The sequence below is a fragment of the Candoia aspera genome, chromosome 1 (genome assembly GCF_035149785.1).
Source record: "Candoia aspera isolate rCanAsp1 chromosome 1, rCanAsp1.hap2, whole genome shotgun sequence".
NCBI classification, from domain to species: domain Eukaryota; kingdom Metazoa; phylum Chordata; class Lepidosauria; order Squamata; family Boidae; genus Candoia; species Candoia aspera.
Genome location: NC_086153.1, coordinates 208,835,969 through 208,859,553, shown reverse-complemented (window position 1 = coordinate 208,859,553; position 23,585 = coordinate 208,835,969).

The window sequence follows — 23,585 nt, the reverse complement described above, 5'->3', positions numbered from 1 at the left end:
TTATTGTCATTCTATTTCTATTTTCTATTTTATTATTTTTTTCCCTTTCCCCTTTTTTAAGTCTTAACTTTCAGGTTTTATATGATTGTTACATTGCTTCTGTATTTTTACCATGCTGGTCATTTACCACAATTAAAATTTGATTGAGTTGCACCACAGACTTGCTGTTTTTCTCCTTCCTCACTGCCCTGAGGGATGCCCAGTTTTGAAAACAAAGGATCATTTATATAAAATCTGACTTGGATGGGAAAGGGCTGGCCCTAATATATTGCTAGAACCCTTGAACTGACCATCAGAGAAACATGACCAATGGCTAGATGTTTTATATTTTCAATCCTGTTCTCCTGGATCACCCCGTAGGAGACTGCAAGCTCACTGTCTATCTGTCCAGCTTACCATTGTGATTGCTGGTGTCCTCCAGTCTTGGATGGAGATTGCTTTAACTGAAACAATTGCAGCAAAAAGTTGTAAAATCCAGTGTGACTCACTTAACAACCGCCTCACTTAGCAATGGAAGTTCCGGTCCCAATTGTGGTTGTAAGTTGAGGACTACCTTTACAACATTTAATTACTTATCCTTTTTATGTTCCCATAAAGAACCATATTTTAAAAATAATTATATTCAGATAACATTAAATATCACAATGGCTTCAGCATTAATGCCTTTGATCGCATTTCTAACAAGATTTTGTTTCCTCTGGTATTGTAAGTCCGACATTGCCTTGCCAAGGCAACAACCAAGGGTTAATCAAATCATTTTAGAGAATATTTATACCATTTTTTTCCCCCAAGAAACACTTTTTTCATTTTTCAGCCAAGTTCATAAATAATGGCTTTGGGGGGGGGGGGGATCAGGTTAAAGAGGCTAATAGCATATTAGGGTATTTTTTCCTCTTTCATGTACAAATTAATTGTATCCTTTTGCAATTTACATCAGTGTGCCTTGGCTTTACATTTTAAGGCTTATGAAAGGTTTATATGGAATTGAGGCATCATCTGATTTGTTGTACGCACAATCTCAATTATCCTTTTTCTACAGATTGAAAGCAAAGACTCACTGCTGGCAATAGGCCACTAAAATGCTGGCAGATTATGTGTTTCTGATACCACCTCCAAAGAAAAGGCTACATCTTAAATATGAACTGCACGTTGCCGCTTTAAGTTTATAAGAGACCTGATTTCATCCTATTAATTGTTGAGAAATAAAGTACCCATTACTTTATGTACCCAAAATGACACAACTGCCTGCTCTACACATTGCATTAGCAAGACAGAAGTAAAGATGTTTCCTGCTAAGTGTGGCAGTGTCATATTAGGCAAGAGTTTTGTTCAACACAAGTACAGCATGGCTACAACAGATTTTTAAGTACATCATGCTTTTGGCGGATTTCTAAGAGGGGATATAATGGCCCCTTCATAATCCTCAGCACTTACATATATGGGGGGGGGGGGAAGAGAAGCAATTAAATATCATGCACAGCTTTGAAAGTTGAGAAGCCAATTCCATTTATCTCTATGATGTTTTTCACTCTGTATCTGTACAGTCCCACAAGAATCAGAAACAAGCAAGCAGCATTTTAAATTGAGGGTCCTTACTTGGATTACACTGGAGGCATGGTGTAGTATGACAAAATATACTAAAAAATATACTTGACCCAGGACCCAATGAAAATGAATGAATTTATCCAACACAGCCTTGACTTCTCACAAGTCAATAGTGGACTTCCCAAGAAAATAGGATTCAGCAAGCATTGAATACAAGGTCTTTTTGAATAAAACCTGTCTCCTTGTGCTTTCTGGCATGTAGTTGAAAACTGCCTTCATGTTATGGGTTAGCTGGATGCAACATGCCCAGTTAAACCAATCCAAAGGACAGAAGTAACACTGAGATGTCCCCGCCAAACCATGACAAGGAACCCTTATTGTACAATAAGAGAACTTCCCTTTTAAAAACAACATTGTCTTTCCAGAGATTTGCACAATTAAAATGCATTTAGAAGTAAAAGCTTATTTACTTATCAAGTATTTTGCAGTGATGTGGAGTAGAGCCAAGAACACTATTTTTATCTAAGAATGTCTCTCAGGAATATACTGCTATATGACAGTATATTCATCTATACTTTCCAACCCATCATCTTGACCCAAGATGATGCTATACTGAAACAGATGAAATAGATCTCGCTGTTGAAATGCATGCCTGTCACATATCTGTTCCTTTTTCTGTAGGGAGAAAATATGATTGACAGCTCCTTGGTTTGGGGCTTCCTGCATAACAACCCAAACAGAGATCTGTGCATCCCCATCAAAATGAGCTTCATTTACACACACAGTCCATAAATGAAAGAAGTCCAGTGGCTTTTAGATTAATTCATTACAGCACAAGCTTTGATGCTCCACAGTCCATTTCAGGTATGTGGTATATTGTGTTGAGACAGAAGGATATGTGTACATATCCCCCCACAGGATTACACTCTATATATCTTATAAAATAAGCATTAATCCAAGAAAATTTATTTTGTAAATTACTACTACTTCAACAGGCTACCCTGATAAATATATAGAAACAGCATACAGGTAGTCCTTGCTTAATGGCCATTTGTTTAGCAACCATCAGGAGTTATGACAGCGCTGAAAAATCTGACTTACAGCTGTTCCTTGCACTTACAGCTGTCATAGCATCCCTGCAGTCATGTGATCACACTTCAGGCACATGGCAACTTTCACACATTTACAAAGGTTGCCGCATCCCACAGTCATGTGATCACCATTTTCTACCTTCTCAGCTGGCTTCTGATAAGCAAAATCAATAGGGAACTATGTGATTCACTTAACAACCACATGGTTTGCTTAACGGCCATGTGATTCGTGTAATGACCATGGTGATGTGCTTACAACCACATCAGTTAGCAACCTACATTCCAGTCCTAATTTTGGCAGTTAAGCGAGGACTACTTGTGCAAATCTTTCTACAGGAGGTATGTAAATTTTTTAAATTTGACAGTATAATAGTAGCATTAAGACCACATTACAATTCCTAAAATATACTGCACTTAAAAAAAAAGAAGATTAAAGTTAAAGATTATTTGAACAAGGAGAGCCAGAGTAGGATCGTGGTTAAAGTGTTAACTAAAATTGGGGGGGGGGGACAGGTTCAATTCAATAACATTGAAGTTTTGTTTCTTAATCAGTAGAACATTCTAATACTTGTATTTTACTTTTCACTGCTTGTGGGAATATTTGCCTATTCACCAAGATAATTACTTGCTGGAAGATTCATAGTGTAGAGCGGTTGTAATGGTATTATAGTGATCTGGCTTGGGGTCAACTCATTTTGCATTATCTGGGAGGAGAGGGGAGTATCTAAAGGAGACCAACATTTCAAAGATGTCCCTACAGTCATTAAAATTTAAGAGGAGAAAATTCTGAGGGAAAGAAGGCTTGGAGGAGAACAATTAACACTTCCCAAGGCTTTTCTTTTCTTCTAGTAGCTCATATTTTCTGCTATTTGATAGCATCCATGACTAGATTTAATACCCAATCATTTTCCCAAATCCAATTTGACTGCCTAACGGGTTTAATTTACATGATGATACAATTTCTCACACCAGAAAGCATAGTAACCCTTCTTCTTCATAGGTTAATGGTGGTCTAGCTTGAAGCCTAAAAGATAATTACAAGGAATGTGCTTCAGGTGGCAAAGTACTTTTGAAAATCCCAGATTGTTGATAGCTTTTTAATTATAACATTCTCCACCATTAAAAAAAAAAAAAAAGATCATTCTCCCAAACAATTTCAAGGCATTTTTATTTTATTTGTATATTTTATTTTTAGAAAATTGCACTTTATGGTAATCAATACTTCCAATGAATGTGTTCCCCGTGGCTTCTTTCTGTCTCTCCCCACCCCACCCTGCTTTTATTTTAAGATGAAGATGAAGTGCTGGCTTCATTCTCCCCCTTCTCCTGAAAATGAAATAAAAAAGAACATCAAGCCCAGAATTAAACATTTATTGACTTGCTGCTTGTCTCTGGTACTCAGCTGATATTTTGTGACATTTAAAAAATGGAAACTTTGTGGTACATTGAGGAAAGAGCTCTAGAAAGCCTGGAACTAAAGGAACTAGGGAAGGATGGAGTAGATTTTTCATTAGTATCCCAGGTGGGGGGAAACTGGAAAACCTTCTTGTGAGCTTTAACTCTTGCAGGCCTCCTGATTTATTTATTTATATATTTATTTAGTGTTCTATATTAAGTACTGTATACATTCTGTATATGGAGGGATATGGACTATTTTCTGGTTTGCAAGGCTCTTGTTTCCTGAATCTCCCAAACATCAGACATTTTGAAGATACATGTTCACTCTGATTTTAAAATTTCTGATGGCATCTTAAGGATCACTTCTTTGGTCTTCTTCTTTCAGTGTAGCAGATCAGTCTCAGATTCAATTCATTTGGTTATTGCTGTCTTTCTATACCAGCCATTAGGCAAAACTTTCTGAGCTGTTCACAGAACAAAGGATAAAACCAAGCAACACATATATAAAGCACCATGAAACTTAAAAAAACAAACAAAAGCAAAACGAAGCCACTGAATAAAATCAATGGCCAAGAACAGAAAAGAAAAGCTACTAACACACATACACACACACACACACTGTGTGTATGTATGTGTATCTCTCTCTCTCTCTCTCTCTCTCTCTCATAAAGACTGTAAGGTTTGAGAGTATAAAGTTTTTCATAGACTTTTGAAAAAGACATAATGCTAGTAGTCATATGCTTCATCACAGGCCTTGGAACTAGCTATAACAAACATTAGTAAAATCCCTATTGACAGTTAATATATCCTTTTTTTTTTTTTTGATGAATTTGTTTCCAGAATATTTTCAGGTATTTAAATAGATACAGGTGGTATATAACTACCCATTCATTTTAGTTTATACGCAGAAATCTAGAATTAGTCATCAGATAACTGACAGTTAGAAACCCAATCAGCTGTATAATATTGGAATATTTTCCATTTCATCTAAACTTTAAATAAAACCAACCCCAAGGTTCCACAAAACCTTTTAATTAGACATGTACTTTACATTTCAATATTCTTCATTAGATGTCTTAATTAGATTTCCATTTTCTTCATTAGATTTCATGATATTTGTCCTTGCTAAGCTCTAGTAGAGGAGGAAAAGAGGATTATTGTATCACAAAATCATTTTGCACCTAGAATATGCAGCCATACAATGATCAATGCATTTCCCTTCTCAAGCTGTTTTAGATTTTATAAAAATAAAATAATGGTGGAAGTTTAAAAAGGATTTTTTTTTCTTAGTTGATACATCTCAACTATAATTCAAGAGAAAAATGAAAATGAGGAGATTATGGTGAAAAAAAAGCAGTTTGGCATTGTAAAATATTGTGATCTTAAAACTTTCCAACTTATTCTTAGTTCTCTGGAAATCTATTTGAAGTGTATGTGTGTGTGCGTGTGCGTGCTTATTTATGACTTCCTCATTTCTACAGTGAAACTGGAAGGACAGATTTTCTACTAATTCACCTTCTTAGACATTTCCTGAAAATCATTTTCTGTTTCCATTCCTCCTTAATCCCAGCCCACATCAGTACTATTTTCTCTTCAACCCATATTTCATTCAGTTTCAAAATGCTGTGTTTGGCTAGGGCTACCAGATTTGGGTTGTAAAAAAGTGTTAGAGTTTTCTGTGTCTCCCACAACAACCCTAGGCAAGCAATTTATTAATCATAGAATTATGGAGTTAGAAAGGATGACAAGGATTATCAGATCCAACTCTCTGCAACCTACCCTATCAAAAGTGCTGAATGCCAAAAAGAAAAAAGAAGGCATTTCTCATTGTAAAGGCATATCTGGATAAGTGCATACAGCTAGAGGTAGAACAACTTAACATACTGAAATGGGGTAAATACATATCTGAGCCCAACCAAGATTTTTCTCAAACTCAACTGCTTGCTTTAAACGTAAAAGAATGAAATCCATTTTCTATTTATTCTGTTTACACGACACACTATTGTGAAGGCGCAGCGTTTGTGGGATTGTAGATCTTATGCCATTTCCATAGTCTGCTAATATACACATTTGTTTTGAACACCGGCAGCATTGTTTGTATAAATGGCCTTTCTGTGCCTGCATGTGGGACACAACATTTTTCCTACCCCAAATAAGTGCACTCTGTGAGAAGACCCAGATGCACGTTATCTCCAAGGGGCCACAGGGGACCCAGCTGCAGATGTCCTTGGAGTGGGCAAGACAAAAATTCTGCCCTATGAGGAGTGTAAGTTGCCCATTTTGCCCTCCTGAATGGATAAAAAAATTCTACCTGAGTTTTGGGTGGTTGGGGCTTTTCAAAGGGGTGAAATTGGTGTCTTAAATCTTGCCAAGGACCAGCTTGCCCTTTACATACTTGCAACCCCCTCAAAATCCCACAAAATAGGCTCATAGCTTTACTCCCTCCTGCTCCAGGGGCCTTCAGGCTCTGGAGTTCTAGAAAAGTAACTGGAGAAGTAAGCATGCTAACTGTAGCTTGCACATGCCTGCTCTGTGATGAGCAGCGATCTACAGGAACCCGTTCAAGTCATCTAGGAGGCACTGGATTAGAAAAGGCTAATCCAACTATGGCCATTCCCCACCGCCTGGGGTTCTGTTTTATATTTTATCCTCCCTTGAAAATATTAACTTGTAACATACTCATTTTCTCAGAGTTTTATACTTTACCTTAGGACAGGTATCTCTACAAGTTGGAGAAGCAGGTTAGGCTGACTGATGAAGAACAGCAACTTTGGCGTTGCAAGTATCTGGATACAGGTCATCTGGCTTTAGTCAAATTTGCAGTCCACAGATTCAGATGGGCTCTCTGCTGTTTTACATTATCAGCATTCTCCAAACAGTGCCTTTGCTCATAATCAAAGACGGCGAAGTAAATAACAGCTGTCCATTCTGCAAACCTAAGAAGGTCAATAAATCTCCTTTAATTAAAAAAATGCTCAAGGGGATTGTGGTGGGAGTTTCCGGTCAGCCGTTCCATATTTGTTTCATTTATTTCTATCAGCTGTTTATTCCAAACACTATATATCTCATGTGAACACTAGGTCCTACAATGTAGAAACTGTTTCTTTGTTTCTTTCTCAATGTACTTCACCATGGCTTTTCATGCCCCCTGCCAAAGATCTCAAATTACTTTATCAAACTCCTCTCACTTCATGACAATTCATTTGACATATGATGTCACTTGTCTTCTTCCAAAATTAATCCAATTGTAAACTATTTGAGATTTCTCTCCCATCTCCCCAGCCCTGAAATATAAGGCTATGCTACCCTTGCACAGCTTCAAAATAATTTCTCCCTCTCAAGGCAGGTGGGATGTACATTTAGAAAATTCATTTGACCAATCTAAGCAGCCACTTAAATCCCAGGGAAAGGAAATAATTTATTATAGGACTTGGATTAAATTTATGACAGCAGTGTTGCTTTCACTGATTGGCGGTTACCCTGTGTGTCATTCACAGAAATGGCCTGAGCACTGAAGCCAAAGAACCCCAAGATTTATTCATCTGTCCAAGAACCAGCTGCAAGTTCAATTGAAATGCTATTTGGGCTATGAAATAAAGCCAATTTGATGGGTTCCAAATTTGGTGAGAAACTCTGAAGTACTGCAGGGGATAATATTCATAGCAGTTTTCTCAGTACAAGTTGCCATGCTTACACTCTTATCCTAAGCATTCACACGATTTTTATTGTCTTGCCAGGATGGAAGAATGTTTTTTTTTTTTTCCAGTAACAAACTGTAATGCATCACCCTCCTCTTTCATGTGCTGAAGCAGCTACCTTTAAATTTCGACTGATATTGAACCATTTGTGGTGCCAAAACAGAATTGGGGCAGCCTTGCCAGCTCTCTGTCTGCACTTAACAAATCACAGTGCCAGCAATCCATAAATCATTGATCTGAATGTTTTGTAGGACTACGTGAAAGTCTATAGCTGCAAATAAAACATTTTGTACCTTTTGTTAGGTGTATCTGTGTGATTTTATATGTGTGATCTGTAATTATTAAATGTTTGAGCCTATTTTCTGTATTGCTAACCCTGCACTGTAGGATGGGGAACAAGGTTTACCAAATACTTATCAACTTACTCAAGACTACTTCACAATAAATGAGAGATAAAGCTGGTCCTGAAGGATAACTAATGATTTATGGGGTGATGACACCTAGCAGTCAGATAGTAAACCCCAGGACAGTTATTGGAATGGCTGTTGCAAGATTCCATGCAATGTCCCAACAGCACAATTTGGTGCAAGTTTACTCAGAAGTAAAGCATCATGATGGCAAATTGCATCAGGATTGTTTAAGTCAAAGAGCTCAGCTATACTAGTCGAACATCACATTCTGATATGGCTTCTGTATGACTTCTGTGGATTCAGAATGCATGCTGCAATTATGGATCAGATTGCTAAGCTTTGGGGGGCATCATTATTCCCCCTTTAGATGTTAATGTAGATAGCAAATAACTGCAAAGTCCAAGTTTCAGGCTACAAGGAAATAACTGTAACTACTGATTTGTTGAGGTGATACAGCTCAGCAGTAGAGCATATACACAGCAGTTCCAGAGTTCAAATGAAGTGTCAGGATTATGGTGCTACAGGGAAATTTCATTGTGCCCAAATGATCCTTACATCAGCACAACACGCAGTCATATTGTAGCAAATCAGCTGCTGCATGCATTTGCTAACTGCACAGCCATCTCACACTGCACAATAGATGTGACGGTGGTTGGGGATATCTGATATGAATAAATAGGAATAAAAATTGCCTTCATCTGTATACTGTTGTTTGCCAGGCAGGAAAAATTGTACACATATTAGTGAAAATATAACCTAAGATGAAAAACAAAGTTAGGAACGGAAGCAAACTTTACTATTTTGGACCCTTGTGAAGAACCTGACTCAGACTATCTACAGATCCAAAGAAATCAATCATATTCAAATTATTTTCAATATCAATAATGTTTTGTGGCAGAGAGAGAAGAATCAGTCTGTGCATATTTTATGGGTTACTATTAAGAAATGGAGTAACTCCACTAAATTAAGGTGGATGTGAAAGGAAAAAGCAGTATCTTCTCTAGCTTAGCTATTTTTCTTTGTGTTTTTTTTCCCCTCTAGACAATTTAATTCTTTAATTCTTCAGGAAAGCACATAAGGAAAATAGGATGAAAGAGGGAAAAAAGGATGCTTGTTTCAGTCCATAACCTTCAAGAAATCGTACCTCACACTTTCAGGCAACTGTTAGGATGCCAGTGGCCTGACTGGGCTATCACTCATCCTACCCAACAAGTGACCTGGTCTGCAGTTGGCTGTCATTTTAATTACTTGTCAGGTATTACTAATCAGGACTTGAGAGTAAATCACAGATCTCCAGAAACTTCGTGGCTTAGCTCAGCTCTTCAGCTAGACTTGGCAGAAGACTCACAGACAAGGCTCAGCTAGATTAAAATCTTCAATATAGACAAGAACAAAGCCAAATACATCAGCCGATTGCCCCACTGTCAGTGAGAATATGTCGATGGCTTCTGTAGCTTTGGGGTTTAAATCCATGACTTCTTCCTCCCACCTTTCTCAATTAATACATACTTGTCATGGAGCTGTGTAGGCCATGAATCTGAGTGGTTGTTTTCTGTTTACAAAATGGCCATCTCTGCCCTGGAGACTGCTGCTACAATCAGCCCTGAAGGTTCAGGCTAACTGTACTATGGAGACCTGTTACTAATACCACTGCTATCTTTTTCTCATATCCCCAGTTGTTGTTTATTAGTTTAGTCACTTCCGACTCTTCGTGACTTCATGGACCAGCCCACGCCAGAGCTTCCTGTCAGTCGTCAACACCCCCAGCTCCCCCAGGGACGAGTCCGTCACCTCTAGAATATCATCCATCCACCTTGCCCTTGGTCAGTCCCTCTTCCTTTTGCCTTCCACTCTCCCTAGCATCAGCATCTTCTCCAGGGTGTCCTGTCTTCTCATTATGTGGCCAAAGTATTTCAGTTTTGCCTTGAATATCATTCCCTCAAGTGAGCAGTCTGGCTTTATTTCCTGGAGGATGGACTGGTTTGATCTTCTTGCAGTCCAAGGCACTCTCAGAATTTTCCTCTAACAGCACAGTTCAAAAGCATCGATCTTCCTTCTCTCAGCCTTCCTTACGGTCCAGCTCTCGCAGCCATATGTTACTACGGGGAACACCATTGCTTTAACTATGCGGGCCTTTGTTGTCAGTGTGACGTCTCTGCTCTTAACTATTTTATCGAGATTTGTCATTGCTCTTCTCCCGAGGATTAAGCATCTTCTGATTTCCTGACTGCAGTCAGCATCTGCAGTAATCTTCGCACCTAGAAATACAAAGTCTTTCACTGCTTCTACACTTTCTCCCTCTATTTGCCAGTTATCAATCAAGCTGGTTGCCAGAATCTTGGTTTTTCTGAGGTTTAGCTGCAAGCCAGCTTTTGCACTTTCTTCTTTCACCTTCATCATAAGGCTCCTCAGTTCCTCTTCGCTTTCAGCCATCAAAGTGGTATCATCTGCATATCTGAGATTGTTAATGTTTCTTCCAGCGATTTTAACTCCAGCCTTGGATTCTTCAAGCCAAGCATGTTGCATGATATGTTCTGCATAAGTCAAAGACTTTAGAATAGTCAATAAAACAGAAATAGATGTTTTTCTGAAACTCCCTGGCTTTTTCCATTATCCATCGGATATTGGCAATTTGGTCCCTAGTTCCTCTGCCTTTTCTAAATCCAGCTTTGTCCCCAGTACAATTTATAATTAATTTCATAATACTGTATGAATAGATGACCATTTCCATCTTTCCTGTTACACTGGATATATTTAAGTGTCCCTGGAAAAATATAATTTCCTATTAAGCAATCACATTTGACCTATTAACTTCCTAATTCTTAATATTTGATTGTTTTATCATTTTTATCCTAAAGGCAATTTTAATTTGCAGTGTGGATTGAACTAATGATCCCACTGTATACATTCCATCTGATGCTTCAAATGTATGATATATTGATCTGGAAAAACTTTTTTTCCCCCACTTTGTCAACAACCATTCCTGCCTCCTATAGCTTGGTAGAGGAAGCAAGTAAAAATGGAATTTAGTACCAGATCCTTGACTGATCGGTTATTACACAAGTAAGGCTGCGTCTCTAGCATGTTATATGTCTTGACTGACAGCAATGACATTTTGAAATGAATAGTAATATTCACTGGAAAAACTATGAAACTGTGGCAAGTAGGCAAATCAGAGGTTCCTTAAAAACAAATAAAACATGCCAATAACAAAAAATAGACAAGTGTCTGACAAGAGCTTTCTGAATATGCAGCACTACTTGGATAAAATGTAGCCCTTTAAATCTGAAATAACATCTTTGTTTCATATCATTGTTTATCATGTAATTTAGATGTCTATAATATCATAACAAATCAATGACCCTGGATATGTCATTGAACTCAACTGATATTAACTGTACTTAACACATCATGATGCAATGAAGCAAATGTGAGCTGTATAAACTCAGGGGCACACTCTCTCCAAATGTAGTTCTATACAAGCTCCATTGTTATTCTTTCAAAGGATGGCTTTGTTCAGCTTCTACTTTTCTCAATGTGCTTGACTAAGATGCCACAAACTATCCCTGAATTCATTTAAATACTGCAGTAGCAATAGAAGCAAATAACATTAAGCAAGCATTTTTTCTTCATTTAGTTATCAGCAATGGCATTTAGTATATATATTTGTAGGAATATTTTGAGGGTCACAAAGATCTCACTGAAATGGAACAGAACTTTTGAGGGTGGGAGGGGGAATCATTTGCCATCTGCCGAAAGGGTGTGGCAGCCATTTTGTAAGTACATTCACCAAGTGATCTCAAAATCCCAAATGGTATTCCTGGTCCCAAAAACATGTCTGTCCCTGACAAAACAATAAACGGAATACAAAGAAATCTCATTAAAAAAAAAATCTCATTAAAACTTGAATGCTCATTTCGTGCTAGTAAAAGTCATGAAATGGCGGATTCTTCCATAGAACAACAAATCCCAAAACATACTAATTAATCAGTAATTTCTCCTTTTGCCCAATTGCCTCTAATTCTGCATGCCTTAAAATGGGAATGGACAGAGCTGCCTGTGGGTACTTCATTCTCAAGCAGAAAAGACAAACACTGTTTCATAAGTCCCCAAGATGGTTAACACAGTACAAAAAAAAGAAAACAAAGACAACAAAACATACATAAGTTCCTGCTCACCTGACCAAGCACAACCCCCATACAATCCTCACCTTGCCAATGTGTGTGACATTCTACGTTGTCGTGATTTGTTTCCCTGCAAACGCAGTAGACGTAACTTGTAAGCCAGAATTTAGATATTAAAAGCAGGAGTCAGTCAGTCTTATGAACGATATTGTGTACAGGTTCACCAAAGCAGCCTTTTTCTTCTCCTCATTGCCACCAAGAAGAGAGAGAGAAAGAGAGAGATACCTCCCATTTGCGTGCTTTCTGAAGCTTCAGAAAGAGAGAGATGTACAGGTCAATTCCTTGTACACCCATCCAACTGATAGCATCGATCCGAGAGAGCTTGAAACTACTTAGTTCATCACTTTGTGGTGAGACATTTGTTCCAAGAATCATTTGATAAAGCTGTTTGTCTTGTTAAAATCAAGTAACGTGCTTGGTAGAAGGAGCATACAAGGAAAGGATTCATCAAGGGCAACTCTGTGTCAGGAACCTCAAAGGAAAGAACTACATTTTTTCTTTACCGTTTGTCTTCATGAGTGTACTTGCTATCATAACCTTCAGTGTGTAATTGGTTGTTTCAAATACATCCTGAACTTCACTTGTTTTGCTTGCACAGAAATGTTGAAGTGTTTTTATTTTCACTTCCACATAACAGTCACGCTCTTGAGAGAGAAATGGCATCTGCCTGCTGCATATAGAGAAAAAGAGGCTTAGGGGTCTTACCATTACAAAAAGGCAGAGTTCTCTCCATGTGTAATGACCTAAGTTATGTGCAGGTAATAGATTCTGTATCTTGCCCATGAGAAGCATCCTGTGAAGCTACTTCGGAAGAGGATAAAACTGCAAACAAGCATGTGTTTCATGTTTAGTGTTACCCCTTCATTATAATGAATGAATATCACTGAGCATACTAGAGATCGTGTGGCCAGAAGGAATCATATTGTAAAGACAAAGGTGTTTATGTTAGGGTAACTATGACATCTTTGTAAAGCACTTTTTCTAAAATCAAATAGGAGGCAAAAATAAGCCTTCACTGTTTCCTATTTTCATAATACGTCACCTCAATTTTTTTTTAAAAAGCTGGCAGTTGTGTCATCTGAAGAAAAAAAAAAAGGTGGGGGGGGGCTCACTGATTTTTCTTTGGTAGAGATGCCCAAGCTCAAATGGCTAGCTGGGACAGCAAGGCACCCCCTATCAGAAGACACAGCAGCCATCTGTGCCATCTGTGTCTCTTCTGCATCTGCTTGCCTAGCGTGACATGTGGGAAAGGAAAATCAGATGCAAGGAAAGCAAACTTTCTTTTCTTTCTCTAACTCTGCCCTGTTTTGCTTGCAGACAGAGAGAATTCCTTAGCCATCTGGATTTTATTATATTTATATTATATTATATTTATATTTAACCGTTAATGATATTATTGTACATTATTGTATATTATATTATGGGTGTTTTTTTTGTGAACCACCCAGAGTCCCTCCTTGTGGGGGAGATGGGTGGTGATAAATCTGATAAATAAATAAATAAATAAACTATATGTCCCAGCAATGACAGGAGGGGGTAGGAAATATGAAATATTTGTGGCAGTACCCAATTTGGTGAACATATCACTTTTAAGCTGCCATTCTTCCTTCCTCATACAGACAGACACACAATTCTTTGGCTATGTTTATTCACTGAAGCAGGGCTAGGAAACTGGTGGCCCTTCCGATGTTTCTGAACAATTCAAAGAAGGCTTCAAGTACAAGCCAAATGTTGTGGATGATTGCAGCTGTAGTAATCAAAACAAGCGCAAGAGTAAAATCCTAGCCCAGTACTATAACTTGCCCTTGTTTTGATTACTTTTGTTTCTATTACTATTTTACAAATACAGTCAATAGAATCATTTAAGATTAACCTAATGAAAACATTCAATTCAGTTTCAGGACATTGTCCAATGTGATCTATAATACAATTGTAAAATAGTTTGCATTTCTAAAATAATACTAATACTAATATCCATTTCACATTTAATGTGGAAATTGCCATTTTTCAAGCTAAAATGGGCCACATTGTGCCATTTTCCTTAGGATTCTAGAGCAAATGCCTTTCCAAAATCACATGTGGCATATTAATAAGTGGGAACCATGTGCCTATAATTTATTGTATTTATCAATGTTGTTTGCTTTGTAGGAACACCTGGGCAATCCTCTGTAGTCTATCTAAATGATGCTCGGAGTTGTAATTCAGCAAACTTTTGAAGAACAGGCTCCATTCTCCTAAACTAAAGAGGTCAGTGTGCACTCTCAGCTTCTCCTGACCTTGAAGTACAAACCTTCCGGTGGTGGTCTTTTTTCACTCACCCGCCACAGCAAAGAAGGCTGTAGCAAGGCAGCCCACGTTGCTGAACAAGAACTGGTGGTTGTTCCCAGTGGCTTGGGGCTGGAACCGTTGATACTGACAGCGCCAGTAAGTCATCTGTTCCCTTCTTATGGCAACATTTCCCTTTGATAGCCTAAACTGGAATGTAAAGGCCAGTCAGTGCTATATTAGATTGGCACTGAGGATAAAAGCTGCAGCACAATAAAAGTCAATGGGCCAGACTTACACAAGGCTGTCACCAGTTTCATCTCAAAGGGCTCATGATTGACCGAGGCAATCTGAGGTTCTGATAGCACAAACCTATACAGTCCACTAGGAATATTTGCTCTCTATTTCATATCTGCCACAAAAAGCTTTAAACTTGTTTGCTGAATGTCACTGTTTCAGTTCATCAACTCACAATGCAGAGACCAAACTTGGTTCTGCAGGGACAAATTCTCCGCTTCTTGTACCCAGCTGCCTTTGAACAAGCACAAACAGGGTGTGCTAACAGCCTGTGAAATTACTACCCCAGGGTTTATGGGGGGGTTTTTTAGAAAAAGAAGAAAATATTTCACATTAAATCTTTTGAGTTTCTAAGCCCAGTGCAAATATTTACAGAAACTGATCATTTGTTGCCTCAGAATGGTTCGAATCATTCATTTTGCTCTTATTCTCTTTTCTAGTAGGTCACACAAATTATTAAAAATAATATACAGCACATTGCAGTGACAGCTGCCAAAGAAGCTACATAAAAAAAAAGTGGTTTCCCAATCCCTGCTTAGGAGTGCTTAGATTAACAATGGAAAATCCCTTTGATGGAACAAAGAAACTATCAAAACACCACATTAAGGTTGCACCTAGTTGGCCAGCAGAGGATTACAATCTCACGATTCTGCTAAGAAACCAAGAAACTATGTAATCATTCAAACAATAAACAAAACAATCAAAATTTACTGATGCTTCCATGTTTCCAGCTGACAGAACAACAGACTACTACCTGTTTGTCCCAGGTACATAAACATCCTGATATCCTTATTAGATCTTATTTTTCATTTTATATTTTAGGGTGGTCATGGACTCCTCAGTTACAAGACTTGTCAGATTAGCTGGTGAAAATATGGACCACAAAATAACTTAAGTGGCAGAATTACATATTGAATATTTTTATTAAGAGAAAGAAACCATTTTTTAAAAGAATAGGCTATACTTACAAACCTGGATCAGATCTTAAAGTTGTGAGATATGTGAACTTTTGCTCCAGAGCAATTTTGCATCTCACTAAACTAGATAAAAATCTACTAAGGTAGATGCTGTTTTTCAGCATGCTCTGAAACAATGGTAGAAAGTTGCATATGTTTCTATATATGCAAGGTCACCTTTTGTAGTACAGCATATGGCAGCTATTCGCAGCTTGGTCTAAAACAGTTCCCTTGCCAATGGGAATTCCTTTGGTCCCCAGCAAGTACTCAGGAGAGGCATACAGTAGCCTCCTGGTATTATAAGTATTATATAGCTATCATAATCATGTGTCATTACTAGCCATTAATTTGTCACACTCCCTTTAAAATCAGTAGCCATCACCAAATTTTGTATTAGGAAATTCCATAGCTTTAAGAAGTATGTAAAGATCTCCTTTCATTTGTATGACCTGAACTTCATGGAAGATCCTTTATTCTAACAGAAGGACAGGGAAACTTTTGTTGCTTGGAGTTCACTTAAATTTGTTCCTTTTTTGGAGACTGGATCTCAGAGGGCTTCAAGAGACATCCTGAGGAGGGGGTGAAATGTCCAGTCCTGGCAGGGGGCTTTGGAAGTTTTTTTTAATCTTAAAAAAACAACAACACAAAATAGGTAATTTAATATTTACTGAGATTTAATACCTAATCTTTGTGTTTATTTTGTTGAACCTAGGGGGCTTTGCAGCTTGCAAAAACAGGCTGGTGACACAGACAACCTGCAGGCTGACCATCTTTTTAATATTATGAGGGAAAGACACTACTTCCTCTTTACTCCCTTTTTCCACACTGTATACACCTACTGATTTCTATCATGTCTCTGCCACACATAATTTTCTCCTTTTTCTTTTAAAGAAATATCTCAGTCTTTCTTACTCATGTTACAATATACTTTTTGTGATGTGGCAACAACATCATCTGTAACTCTTTCTTAGCTCCATAACACTGTTATTTCAGGGATTCCTATTTAAAAGTAGATTTCCCTTCCATTTATATTTCTGAAGAAGCTTGGTTTCCAGGAACAGGTAGATAATATAACTACTTAAGAAAGACACCTCCAAGTATCTATTCAGCTGGGAGAACAGAAAATGCTGTTAGCTTTATCCACCAGGCATCACACAGAAAGCAATCAATGTTTCTACCTTTTTCCTGGCACGCACTTTCCCCTCTAGCTTCTAAATGGCAGATGATGATGATTAATGCTAGATTTAAGGGTGAGCTTAAGGTGAATTGATGCAGCAACTGAGATTCAATGTATACTTACTCTTTATTGATTGATTGGCTTGGCACTCTTGCCATGATTTTGGAGATCTCCACCCCCCTCTACCCTGTGGGAATTCATGGATGTCTAGAGTAGTCTATGTCAATAACTTTGTTGATGAGAATTCTTAAAAAAAAAAGAAAGAAAAAATCTAGTGGGGGCATGGGAATTGGTTTTCTATGTAAACAAATAAGCAATTAAAGAAGTGACCACATGCTTGTGCCCGTATAAAGTTAATGACTACTTAAAAAGAGAGTGCATTTTAGATTTGGGGTCAACTTTTTAACATGTGCAAAGAGTTTAGCCAGGCATTGAAAAGTGAGAAACAAACAGTAGCATCAATTTAGCAGAAATGCTGGAGAGACCATCAGCTAAACAACTATACTGTTTGGCACTGTCCACAACCTTGTTTCAGCCTTTTCTTTCCTTTTTTTTTTCTTAACAAAGATACAGCCATACAGTCTGAAACATATGAACTCATGTAAACCAAGAATGTTGTATTGATAGACAATACATAGAATTCATAATACACTGCTTCTTAAATTCAACTTTCTTCTAGATTCCAGCTACCTCTCTTCAGAAAAACCTCTCTGTGTTGGAAAATAGCCAATGACTTGTAAAGAAATCAAATATAATACATATACTGTATGCATGTATGTATGTATGTAAATAGATATATAGATATTTCAGTACCTGAATGAAATCCAAATTCCATAGGTTAAGCTTTTATGCACGACACTGCAAACACACAAAAGTACAAATCTAAGACTGATGTGATTTCCTTTGATAAGAAAACTAGAGTTTGCTGAACAGAAATGTACACTTTTGATCCAAGGTTGCTTTAAAATATGGACACAGTAAAGATCTGATAGGAAGAGCATTTTGGTTATGTTTTCAAGCAAACCAGAAATTTAACTGAAAAAAGAAATGAAACATTATAGTAAATGCATGTAGGGTTAAGATATTAGCTAAAGTATCCATCAGTCAAAATGTGTTACCAGTGATTTCTTCCAAGTAACTTTGTTTTAAATGAAATAATACTTCTTATCATGATTTCCATGATTTAATTACATTTTTCAGTTCAAGGTTTCTGGAATTTGTGGAAGTATTTGTAGAGAATGGAACACCTATTAAAATTCCTGTTTTCTCTGCCTCTCTCTCTGGTATCCTATGGCTACAGAATGGGAGGCAAAACATCACTGCTGTAGTTTCTCCTCTGAGCTTCTGCTATTCTGTGAATGTACAGAATTACTACCATTTCCTACCCACTTTATATCCCACATGCATGCATACCTGGAAAAATGATGTGTGAAAGACTCTTTGGGTTCAAGCTCACTGTTCAAATGATAACCTGGGTTCCCATCATTACATCTAAACTCCTGAACCCACTTTTGTAATGAAATATCTTGTATTCAGCATAATCCTAGTGTAATCCAAGTATAACAAAAATAAATCCTGAATGTCCATTCCTTCATGAACTCACATTACCAGCATTGCACAAAGCTGAGGATTAGGTGTTAATCCACCTCAATTTCATAGGAACAAGGTTCCTTGGATCTCTTCTTGCATGTACTGATGTCACCTTAGATCTACTGCAGAAAATTCCTTCCCCTGCTACTGCACAAGCCTTATTTCCCCTGTTCATGTTCTCAGTGTCCCAGCACAGAGCAGCCTTTGTTGATTCTGAAAAAAATCTAAGGAGGGAGGGTCAGACTTCCAAGGACAGAGGATCTGCAGAAAGGTCTGGAAAGCATCTTGGGAAAGGACATTCAAACCACTTCTGCACTGTTTCAAAGAAAGCTACATGGTCATGTCCAGGCATCAAGCTCACCTCAAGAGATAATATTTTGTTTTTTACCTTGTTTTCCTTCTAATTTTATCTGCTTGTCTTATACTTAGCTTTATTGTTCTGCTTCATCATATTCTGCTACAAATTCAGTCGATTTTTTTTCTTACAAATATGATAACTATTCCAATTGGTATATGCAGTTAAAAAAATACTTTAAATATACCCTAGTGAGTTCTTCTCAACAAACTTTAATTATCATTGGGTGTACCTGTTTTATTGAAGGTTGTCATAATTTTCTGCCAGCTATTTCATTCACATTCACTTAATTATCAAAAGGAGTTTAATCTCTTACTTAAAATCCCAGGTTCAAGACCCTCTGATAAGATGTGGGGTCAACATTCTGCCAGTATGTTGCCTACTGCTATAGCAATAGCAATAGCTGATACATGTTTATTTTGAATAATTAATGGATCGTTTTTGTTTTGTTTTTAAAAGACACTTGAAAATTAAGAACATGGAAAAAGATACATTTTTTGGCACAGCACACAGGAACAATCCAGACAAAGCTGAATATGCTGCTTGATTAAAATAGCAGAAATCTAGGTTACATACAGTACAACATGCATTTATTCAGCAGTAACATTTATTTCTGAAAAATCATATACAAAACTTTGCTGACAAATGTTTTTGTGTTGGGAATGTGTGTGTGTGTGCATGTGTGCACACACATGCATGCACAGTGTACTATATTTTTAATCTCACTTCTCCATGGCAGCCAACAATCTAAACAATCTAGAACACAATTAAATCACAGCACTGACAATTTGTTATTATGTCAGGGTCAAATGGTTCATCATTATTAGAGCAAGTTCTCAAAGGCCAAGGATGTTCAATTTGCTGTAGCAAATGGGAAGGAAGGTCTGTATGGCTTTTGATTCTGCAAGTTGTATTTTTCTCCATGTTTACAATTTTTCCAGTTATGTGGGAACAGAATAAGTAGAATGTTTCCCCAGTACTGGGGGTTAATTTAATGCCCACAGTCTCACACATTTTTTTAATTGGGAACACTCTTCTGTTGCCTTTTTCGCTACTACTGAAATCAAGGAGAAAGAAGAAGAACCAGGGCCATGCTTAATCTCCACTGTGGCTCTTTCAACTAGATTTCTATCATCCATGTGGAGAGGCTAAAGTTCTTTGGTAGGTCCCCATGCGATTTAAAACCAAGCTAAAGCTGTTTGGGAAGATACCCTGATGCAAAAGAATGGAATGGGGCAAATATTAGGGTGATTTTTTGGAAAAAAATACTAAAATGAAGTGGTTTCATTTTTTTTTCTTTTTAGGAGCATTTTACAGTGCCCAGAGATGGTAGACCTCTGGCTTTTTTGGTTATATTTTAACATCACAGAGATTGCTTACTAGAAGCCATTAAAAAACAATTAACTTTTTAAACAAGAAGCATTGGCCATCTTCTGTATATGTACATAAAGCCTCCTCTGAAACCAAATCAATAGATTCTCCCCCCACAACACAAAAAACCCACCCAAATTCCACAGCAACCATATTTGCTTCACCCTGTATTTGTTGGAGAAAACGGCTCTGTGAAAATTGAGGGATTATTCTTCCTTCTAATTCAGGAACTGGATTGCTCCTGGAAAGATCAGCAGGGGTAGGGCCTGCTTTTCCCTTCAGGTGACAGTCACAAGCAACAAGGCCTGATGTGGTTAGAAGCTTTCCCCATTTTAATTAGCTGTGCTTTTCTGTTCTTCCTCTTGGGCTTTAATCAAAAAGCCAGCATCTTTTTTGATTCAAAGGACAGAATGCATATACACCACCATAACTGGACACGGACCAATACCTAGAAAAATACAACATGGCTTTGGCCACATTAATGGCCTTTTGCCCCTTTAAAGAGATACGGCCATCCAATGGAATAGAGTCATGGCTGTGGCCTGCAAAGTGAGAAGCAGATGCAAGGGCAATCTGAATGGGAATTTTCTTTCTTTTCGAGTTTCTCCCAGTCTCATGTATATTTCTTCTAATACTAAACTAGATTCTGAAATTAACAGCATGAGCTTTTTTTATTCGTATGGAATTAAGTACTTTGTTCTGGATAAAAAGGAATGGGGCAAAAGAATCTTGTTTTCCTTTACTTATGATTTTTTATGATATATGAACTGAAAGCTATTGATAAAAACATATACTACTATTCTGCTCCTAATCTAAGACTATATCCTCTTTTAGACAATTATTTGCCCTCTGCTTACTATGCAAAAATCAATATTAATTGATTCTTTTAGCAGCTCAAACACTGTTTTCAACTGAAGGTAAAATATGTTGAGCGAGGTTGGGGATTAAAGAATAAATTAGGAGTCCTGTCTAATAGGAGATTTTAAAATTAGGCTGCCGTTGAATGTGCTCTATACATATTTTAAAAATACATGTACACAAATACCACCATCCTAATGAACACAGATCATGGCTTTGGGAGTGTTTTCATGTAACACTGTGAGTTAAAATGAAGATTAAAATTCTAAAGAAGTTCAGTAAATTTGTTTTTCTATGAATATATCTATAATATATCTATAATATATCTATAATCTATATAATAATATATAATCTATAGCCACTCTGAGTCATTTGTTGAGAAGGGCGGCTATAGAAATCGAATAAATAAATAAATAAATAAACAAACAAACAAATAAATAAATAAATAAGAAGATGCTCAGACCTTGTCAACAATTGTTCACTGATTATGATAGCATTAACAGTTCCATGCTTCCACAACAGGTAAATAGTTAAAATTTGGTACATTATGAAACACAACTACAAGAAATTTGAATAAAGTTTTTTTTTTCTTTATTACTTGAAACTCAAGATCAAGAAGCTTTCTTAAATGAAGCCAATTGTAAGAAATGACACACTTGTTCCCAATAATGACCTGACTCATGCACCATTGAAAATGCAGAATTCAGATTTATTGAGAATGTGTACAGATCAAGAGAAAAGCTGTGATTGAAGATTCCTGCCTAAACTATCTAAAAGCTAGCTGACACCCCACTCCCACCTAATTTCAATGGCTGGTATGCCAGGATACGACCTTGACTTTCCCCCTTCAGCCGAAACAGAATACTTTCACACTCCTGAATATTCCCCCCTCAAAACTGGTTCCTGGTTCTTGACACGTGTTGACTCACCATGGCAGGCAAACACCATCAAATCGTTTGTCAATCATTTGAATGTAGAATCTGACACTCATATTCTTCCATCTTAAAAGAATAAATATTTGCTTAATGTAGAGACTCTGATAAAATACCCTGTACATTCAAAACAAATTCAGTTACTGTCTTCCCACATCCTGCTTAACCAAGCTTTATGGAATAATCCTAACTGGCTGGTTTCACCCAATACACTAAGCCATTAAATATAATTGACAAATTACAATGGCTGAGTTTATACATGCTAAATCGTGTTTGCCTTCACATGATGTATGAACCTACTCAACCAAAACATTATACATTTAGTCTATAGACAAAAGCAACTAATGCGTGATCCCAAAATATTCATATCCTTCTATAGAACCCCAATCCCTACCCAAAAAATCCATGGCATGCATTCAATAAATGACTTGATATTGAGTATTGCCAACATGAAGTGGATCTGGATTTGATTAGAAATCAGACCCAAGATGTCACTTCAGCTTTGAGATAACAGCAGGCTATAAAAATACAGATATCCTGAAATGGTTTCATCAGGTATGTACACCTACACAATATGTCAAACAGCATTTCAGCAACTAGATATATATTTGTGAAAACCATGAAGTGGCAAAGTCATTGCCAGTGAAGATTATGCTCCACAGGAGCCTGATTACTGGCAGGTGCCATTTTGTCTGAATGAAAGGAAGATTTGCTCCCTGACAAGGTTAGTTTGTGGCTGCCCCACAGTGTCTTCAACCTGAAGTAAAATCAACATGAAAATTAAACAAACATACAAAGCAAAGCCCAGGTGGCAGCGGTTTTCATCAAACATTTCTCCTCCCAACACATCCTTATTTCAAGCTACAAAGTATTTAAAAGAACATTCAACTCAGTATTGAGTATATTTTAAGCAAGGACGATATGCAAATGGTTTCAAATCCAAACTTTTCTATACTCAAGGCATCCTGTTTTGAGTTTGAAACACCCTATTTCTAAAGCAAAGCAACTTCACAGGAGGTGAGACATGCTGCTTCTGAAGATTTTGGAAGGATTTCCAGTTCAACAGAGCTCTCTTTTGTGTTTTAAAAAGTTACTGGAATGGCTGGTTTCAGGTTAAAATGGGGGCATTTTGCATTGCAGATGGTTTAAATTTTGAAACATTTTGCATACTCCTAAATGCAAGTTCTATATATTTTTTTAAAAATCCAATTTGGAAGGTTGGTCATATTGATTATAAGTTTTAGCTCAGCCCGTAAGGACATGCTTGATCCATGGCACCTACCATCAAAAGTACAGGATGGGAAAGAATTAAGATACTTGGGAATTTTAACAAACCAAAACATTAATTTGGATGGACAGTGTGACATGGATAAAGAACCTTCCTAATACGAGTAGCAACTTCCACAATTTTCAGTATACACAATTTATATTGTCAATTTAAAGAAATTCAGTAAAAGC